Raw genomic sequence first — 8,998 nt, 5'->3', positions numbered from 1 at the left:
GAGGCAAAGTTACCTGAAAGTAATTAGAAACCTTCCTATGGCCACTGAGAATGAGCTCTCTTGACTTTTTCCCTAAATCACATACTGAATAAGGTCACAGAAAAATTAGTTCCTTGTACAAATATAAACTAATTAAGAAACACCATCGCTGCCACTAGGTACTAGGTAGCTAGAAATCAAGGTGTCATAAAGTTCCAGTGCTGATTATACACTTCTGTAGAGTTATTGAAATTTATATAGAAAATAAAGACAGGTTCTTTCTCTTAGTCTGTCGTAATGGCCAGGTTCTTGGAAGCCGTATTTGAACTGGAATATGTACTGATAGTACCTGAAATTGCTTGGGAAATAATGTAGACTCAAATAGTTGTTGACCTAAGATATTTCTCCCTAAAGTTCATACATTAATAATTTTTTTCTAAACCTTTTAATTCAATACCAACATGGAATTTTTATACAATGCAAATGAAGTGTATGTATAGGGGATTTTAGTTGAACAAAAATAATGAGTCTATCCTGTTGCTGGGTAGTTCCATCAAAATGAATTTAACTTTATTTTGGTGAATTTTTGTTCACATCTCTGACTTACCCAGTGGTCTGTAGGTCTCTGAAAACAGGGATGATGATAACCTCAGTGCAGTGCCTAGCAATAGATGTGTGTTAACATTTTGTAAAGAGAATTGCCTCCTATGAATGGAGAGTTAGGATATAAAAATTATCAGAGTACATTCTTGTAATCAGTGAAATTTCAGGATGTGGAATGGAAGAATAAGAGGACATGTTAAATTAGAGCTCTGCCTCCTGAAATCTGACAGATGCTCCCCGAGAGGTATGCTTCTTGATTCAGCTGCAGCATCTCATACCCCTCAGGAGGATGGGATAAGAAAGGTCGAGAGCTACTACCTTGGTCTGAAGATCATCCCCCTATTTGTATCAGGTGGTTTAAGAGGGTACAGGTGCAGACTGCCAGGCTCACATCCTGGCTCATGGCTTCATACAATGCTTAGGACACAGGTACAGTAAATGCTCAATACTGTTAGTATGAACAGAATAAGGAGAATGTGGGTTTTTTTCTTATTAGGACAATACAATTTGAGCTTAATTCCTATGAATATGTTTTTCCAAAAACAATACAGTATAATACATACTTGATTTTTTTTCTCTGATTTGGACCCTGAGAGATAATGAAACTTGCTAGTTAGAATGGCTTAATTTGATTTACACAAATATACACATGCTATTCTTCCAATATCCATCATAAATACAATCAATTCCATTCAAAGAAGTCAAAATTTAGCAAAGATAAAGAAACAAGAATTTAATGACTTAGCAAATAGGTCAGAGCATATTTAAGAGAACGCTGTTAGTTATTAAATCTAAGGTAATTTAAAATACCTCTACAATTTTTTAAACTTTTTTTTTAAGATTTTTTTTCACTTTTTTAAAATTTCTTTTCAGCCTAACAGTATTCATTGTTTTTGCACCACACCCAGTGCGCCATGCAATAGGTGCCCTCCCTATTACCCACCACCTGGTTCCCCACCTCCCACCCCCCCACCCCTTCAAAGCCCTCAGGTTGTTTTTCAGAGTCCATAGTCTCTCATTCCAATTTCCCTCAACTTTTTTTTTTTTTTTTAGAAAGAGTGTGACCATAGGGAGGGGCAGAGGGAAAGGGAGAGAGGACATCCTAAGACTCCACGCTGAGCAGGGAGCCCATGCTGAGCAGCGAGCCCAATATGGGGCTCAATCCCACAAACCTGAGATCATGACCTGACCTAAAATCAAAAGTTGGAGGGGCACCTGGGTGACTCAGTCATTAAGCATCTGCCTTCGGCTCAGGTCATGATCCCAGGATCCTGGGATCGAGTCCCACATTGGGCTCCCTGCTCAGCGGGGAGCCTGCTTCTCCCACTCCTACTCCCCCTGCTTGTGTTCCTTTCTCTCTCTCTCTCTCTCTCGTCAAATAAATAAAATCTTAAAAAAAAAAAAAAGTTGGAACCTTAACTAAGCCACACATGTGCTCCAATTTTTAAAACTTCTTGAAATAAATTTCAGATTTACACAAAAGTTGTAAGAATAGTGAAAATAATTCCCATATATCCTTTACTCAAATTACTTTCATGTTAACACTTTCTTAAATATGCTTTTGTCGTTCTCTATAAATGTCTTTTTAATCATTTGAGAGAAATGGGAAATGGGATGCCCTTCTAAAAACTTGCTAAAAACCATGTATATCCTAAAGACAAAGACATTGCCTTGTTTAACAACAGAACAATTTCATAGCATAATTTTAAAAATGAAGTGTTACCTAATAAACAGATGTTGAAATTTCATCATTTGCCTCATTTTTTTTCATAGTAAAAGTAAAAAAATTCCTATTTCTATGGCAGCCTCACAAGTTGAATTTCATTTTCATGTCTAGTCTCCTTCAATCTGGAACATTCCTAAGTTATTTCTCTTCACGACTTTGACATTTTGGAAGAGTACAGGCCAGTTCTTGTTAAAATATCCTTCAATTTGGGTTTGTCTGATGTCTTTATGATTAAATTCTGGGTATCCATTTCAGCAGGAACCACTGAAGTCATGCTGTGACCAGTACATCATATCAAGACAGTCAATAAGCCTGACACTTTACTGAAAGGTTAACCTCAATCCCTTGAGTAAGGTGGTGTTTGCCAGGTTTCTTCATTGTAATATACTTTTCTTTTTTTTTTTTTTTTTTTTGCCCTACTAAATCTAAGTATTTTATGGGGAGATAATCTGGACTATGTAAATATTATTTCTCATCAAATTTTGTGAATAAGCTGCACACATGATCCCATTTACCCTTTACCCTTTAATACTGGAATTGATCTTTTGATTTTTTTAAAACTTTTTTTAGAGATTTTATTTGAGAGAGCACAGAGAGAGAGAGAGAGAGAAGCAGATCCCCCATTGAGCAGAAAGCCCAACACTGGGCTCCATCCCAGGACCCTGGGATCATGAATGAGCCTAAGGCAAATACAGCCAACTGAACCACCCAGGTGCCCCTGGAATTGATCTTTTTTTTTTTTTAATATTTTATTTATTTATTTGACAGACAGGGATCACAAGCAGGCAGAGAGGCAGGCAGAGAGAGGAAGGGCTCCCCACTGAGCAGAGAGACGGATGCGGGGCTCGATCCCAGGACCCTGGGAGCATGACCTGAGCTGAAGGCAGAGGCTTTAACCCACTGAGCCACCCAGGCGCCCCGGAATTGATCTTTTTAAAACAAATCACATTGCCATGATTTGGCAATGCCATACAAATTGGCATTATCTCATTTCCTAAAATCATTCAAAGATTAACTATTCTAATTAAAATAAAATTGAAACTTCTAATCATTCATAATTTTTCAAATTTGTTTTTTAATTTAAATTAACATATAATGTATTATTAGTTTCAGAGTTAGAGTTCAGTGATTCATCATAAGTCTTTTGTAATACCCAATGCTCATCACATCACCTGCCCAACTTGATGTCCATCACCCAGTTACCCCATTATGCTCCAGCAACCTTCAGTTTGTTTCCTATGATTAACAGTCTCTTATGGTTTGTCTCCCTCTCTTGATTTCATCTTACTTTATTTCCCCTCCCTTCCCACATGATCCTCTGTTTTATTTCTTAAATTCCTCATATGAGTGAGATCATATAATGATCTTCTTTCTCTGAGTGACTTATTTCACTTAGCATAATACCCTCTAGTTCCATCCATGTTATTGCAAATGGCAAGATACCATTTTTTTTTTTGACGGCTGAGTGGTATTCCATTACATATATATGCCACATCTTTATTCATCTGTTGATGGACATCTGGGCTTTTTCCATAGAATGGCTATTGTTGCTATAAACATTGGGGTCCAGGTGCCCCTTTGGATCACTACATTTTTATCTTCGAGGTAGATAACCAGTGGTGCAATTGCTGGGTTGTAGGATAGATCTATTTTCAGCTTTTTCAGGAACCTCTATACTTTTCTCCAGAGTGGACACAACATCTTGCATTCCCACCAACAATGTGAGATGGTTCCCCATTTTCTATATCCTCACCAACATCTGTCATTTCCTGACTTGTTAATTTTAGCCATTCTGACTGGAGTGAGGTGATATCTCATTGTGGTTTTGATTTGTATTTCCCTGATGCTGAGTGATGTGATGTATGTTTTCATATGTCTGTTGGTCATTTGTATGTCCTCTTTGGAGAAATGTCTGTTCATGTTTTCTGCCCATTTCTTTTTTTTTTTTTCATTTTTTTAAAATTAATTTTATTTTTTTATTTTTTTATAAACATATAATGTCTTATTAGCCCCAGGGGTACAGGTCTGTGAATCACCAGGTTTACACACTTCACAGCACTCACCATAGCACATAACCTCCCCAATGTCCATAACCCCACCCCCTCTCTCGACGCCCCTCCCCCCAGCAACCCTCGGCCTGTTTTGTGAGATTGAGTCTTTTATGGTTTGACTCTCTCCCGATCCCATCTTCTTTCATTTTTTTCTTTTCCTACCCCCCAAACCCCAAACCCCATGTTGCATCTACACTTCTTCATATCAGGGAGATCATATAATAGTTGCCTTTCTCTGATAGTCGTATTTTGCTAAGCATAACACCCTCTAGTTCCATCCACATTGTCGCAAATGGCAAGATTTCATTTCTTTTGATGGCTGCATAGTATTCCATTGTGTGTGTGTGTGTGTATGTGTGTGTGTGTGTGAGTGTGTGTATATCACCTCTTCTTTATCCATTCATCTGTTGATGGACATCTAGGTTCTTTCCATAGTTTGGCTATTGTTGACATTGCTGCTATAAACATTTGGGTGCACGTGCCCCTTCGGAACACTACGTTTGTATTTTTAGGGTAAATACCCAGTAGTGCAATTGCTGGGTCATAGGGTAGTTCTGTTTTCAACTTTTTGAGGAAACTCCATGCTGTTTTCCAGAGTGGTTGCACCAGCTTGCATTCCCACCAACAGTGTAGGAGGATTCCTCTTTCTCCACATCCTCGCCAGCATCTGTCATTTCCTGACTTGTTAATTTTAGCCATTCTGACTAGTGTGAGATGATATCTCATGGTGGTTTTGATTTGTATTTCCCTGATGCTGAGTGATGTGGAGCACTTTTTTATGTGTCTGTTGGCCATCTGGATGTCTTCTTTGCAGAAATGTCTGTTCATGTCTTCTGCCCATTTCTTGATTGGATTATTTGTTCTTTGGGTGTTGAGTTTGCTAAGTTCTTTATAGATTTTGGACAATAGCCCTTTATCTGATATGTCGTTTGCGAATATCTTCTCCCTTTCTGTCAGTTGTCTTGTGGTTTTGTTAACTGTTTCCTTTGCTGTGCAAAAACTTTTGATCTTGATGAAATCCCAGTAGTTCATTTTTGCCCTTGCTTCCCTTGCCTTTGGCGATGTTCCTAGGAAGAAGTTGCTGCGTCTGAGGTCGAAGACGTTGCTGCATGTGTTCTCCTCAAGGATTTGTATGGATTCCTTTCTCACATTGAGGTCCCTCATCCATTTTGAGTGTGTTTTCTTGTGTGGTGTAAGGAAATGGTCTGATTCTTCTGCATGTGGCTGTCCAATTTTCACAAAACCATATGTTGAAGAGACTGTCTTTTTTCCATTGGACATTCTTTCCTGCTTTGTCAAAGATTAGTTGACCATAGAGTTGAGGGTCTATTTCTGGGCTCTCTATTCTTTTCCATTGATCTATGTGTCTGTTTTTGTGCCAGTACCATACTGTCTTGATGATGACAGCTTTGTAATAGAGCTTAAAGTCTGGAATTGTGATGCCACCAACTTTGGCTCTTTTTCAATATTCCTTTGGCTATTTGAGGTCTTTTCTGGCTCCATATAAATTTTAGGATTATTTGTTCCATTTCTTTGAAAAAAATGGGTGGGATTTTGATAGGGATTGCATTAAATGTGTAGATTGCTTTAGGTAGCATAAACATTTTCACAATATTTGTTCTTCCAATCCAGGAGCATGGGACATTTTTCCATTTCTTTGTGTCTTCCTCAATTTCTTTCATGAGTACTTTATAGTTTTCTGAGTATAGATTCTTAGCCATTTTGGTTAGGTTTATTCCTGGGTATCTTATAGTGTTGGGTGCAATTGTAAATGGGATTGACTCCCTAGTTTCTCTTTCTTCTGTCTTGTTGTTGGTGTAGAGAAATGCAACTGATTTCTGCGCATTTATTTTATATCCTGACACTTTACTAAATTCCTGTACAAGTTCTAGCAGTTTTTTTTTTTCTGCCCATTTCTTAATTTGATTATTTGTTCTTCGGTTGTTGAGTTTCCTAAGTTCTTTATAGATCTTGGATACTAGCCCATAATCTGATGAGACAAATATCTTCTTCCATTCTGTCAGTTGTCTTTTAGTTTTGTTAATTACTTCCTTAGCTTTGGAAAAGATTTTTATCTTGTTGAAGTGCCAATAGTTATTTCACTTGACTTTGGAGACATGTCTAGCAAGAAGGTGCTTTGGCTGAGGTCATAAGAGTTGCTGCCTGTCTTCTCCTCAAGGATTTTGATGGATTCTTGTCTCACATCGAGGTCTTTCATCCATTTTGAGTCTATTTTTATGTATGGTGCAAATAAATGGTCCAGTTTAATTCTTTTGCATGTGGCTCTCCAAATTTCCCAACACCATGTGTCTGAGAGACTTTTTTCCATTGGATGTTCTTCCCTGCTTTGTCAAAAATTAGTTGATGACAGAGCTTATGGTCCATTTCTTTACTCTCTGTTCTGTTCCATTGATCTATGTGTCTGTTTTTGTGCCAGTACCATACTGTCTTGATGATTACAGCTTTGTAATGGAGCTTGAAGTCCATGGTGCCACCGGCTTTGTTTTTCTTTTTCAACATTCCGTTGGCTATTTGGGGTCTTTTGTGGTTCCATACAAATTTGGGGATTATTTACTTCACCTTTATGGAAATAGTTGATGTTATTTTGATAGGGCTCAGGTTGAATGTATAGATTGCTCTAGGTGGCATAGATATTTTAATAATATTTCTTCTTACAACCCATGAGGATGGAATTTTTTTTTTTCATTTTTGTGTCTTCCTCAATCTCTTTCATGAGTGTTCTATAGTTTTCAGACTATAGGTCCTTTGCCTCTTTGGTTAGATTTATTCCTGGATGTCTTGTGGTTTTTATGCACTTGTGAATGGGATTGATTCCTGTGTTTCTCTTTCTTCTGTCGCATTGTTAGTGTATAGAAATGTAACGGATTTTTGTGCATTGATGTTATATCCTGCCACTTTACTGAATTCTCTGTATGAGTTCTAGCAATTTTGGGGTGGAGTCTTTGGGTTTCCCACATAGAGTATCATATCATCAGCAAAAAGTGAGAGCTTAACTTCTTCTTTGCCAATTTGGAGCCTTTTATTTCTTTTTGTTGTCTGATTGCTGAGGGTAGGATTTCTAGTACTATGCTGAACAACAGTGGTGAGAGTGGACATCTTGTCCTTTTCCTGACCTTAGGGGAAAAGCAATCAGTTTTCCCTGTTGAGAATGATACTTGCTGTAGGCTTTTTGTATATGGCTCTTATGATACTGAGGTATAATCCCTGTATCCCTACAGAGTGGAGAGTTTTAATCAAGAAAGGATGCTGTACTTTGTCAAATGCTTTTTATGCATCAATTGAGAGGATCATATGGTCTGTGTCTTTTCTTTTATTAATTATTAATGTGCTCTATCATGTTAATTGATTTGCAAATGCTGAACCAGCCTTGCCTTCCAAGAATAAATCCCTGGTCCTGATGAATAATCCTTTTAATGTACTGTTGGATCCTATTGGCTAGGATCTTGGTGAGAATTTGGTATCCATGTTCAACAGGGATATTGGTCTGTAATTCTCCTTTTTGGTGGGGTCCTTGTCTGGTTTTGGGATCAAAGTAATGCTGGCCTCATAGAACAAGTTTGGAAGTTTCTCTTCCATTTCTATTTTTTGATAGAGCTTTAGAATAGGTATTAGTTCTTCTTTAAATGTTTGGTGGAATTCCCCTGGGAAGCCATCTGGCCCTGGACTCATGTCTGTTGGCAGATTTTTTGATTACTGCTTCAATTTCCTTGCAGGTAATGGGTTTTTCAGGTTTTCTATTTCTTCCTGTTTTAGTTTTGGTAGTTTATACGTCTCTAGGATGCATCCATTTCTTCCAGATTGCCTAATTTGTTGGTATGTAGTTGCTCATAATATGTTCTTATAATTCTTTGTAGGTCTTCGGTGTTGGTTCTGTTCTCTCCTTTTTCATGATTTTATTCATTTGTGTTCTTTCTCTTTTATCTTTAGTAAGTCTGGCCAGAGGCTTATCAATCTTATTAATTCTTTCAAAGAACCAGCTCCTAGTTTTGTTGATCTCTTCTACAGTTCTTTTGGTTTCCATTTCATTTATTTCTGCTCTAATCTTTATAATTTCTCTTCACCTGCTGGGGTAGGCTTTATTTGCTGTTCTATCTCCAGCTCCTTTAGGTGTAGGGTTAGCTTGTGTATTTGAGACCGTTCTTGTTTCTTAAGAAGGTGCTATATACTTCCCTCTTTGGAGTGCCTTTTTTACATCCCAAAGATTTTGTACAGTCATATTTTCATTTTCATTTGTTCTCATGACTTTTTTCAAAATTCTTCTTTAATTTCCTGGTTCCATTGATTCTTTAGTAGGATGCTCTTTAGCATTCATGGATTTGAGTTCTTTCCATATTTCCTGATGTGACTGAGTTCCAGTTTCTTTCTTTTTTTTTTAAGATCTTATTTATTTATTTGACAGAGAGAGATCATAAGTAGGCAGAGAGGCAGGCAGAGAGAGAGGGGGAAGCCGGTTCCCTGCTGAGCAGAGAGCCTGATGCAGGTCTTGATTCCAAGACCCTGAGATCATGACCTGAGCCAAAGGCAGAGGCTTAACCCACTGAGCCATCCAGGTGCCCCGAGTTCCAGTTTCAAAGATTTGTGCTCTGAAAGTATGCAGGCAATGATCCCAAACTTTTGG

The sequence above is a fragment of the Meles meles genome, chromosome 1, assembly GCF_922984935.1.
Source record: "Meles meles chromosome 1, mMelMel3.1 paternal haplotype, whole genome shotgun sequence".
Lineage (NCBI taxonomy): Eukaryota > Metazoa > Chordata > Mammalia > Carnivora > Mustelidae > Meles > Meles meles.
This window is presented reverse-complemented; position numbering follows the sequence as displayed.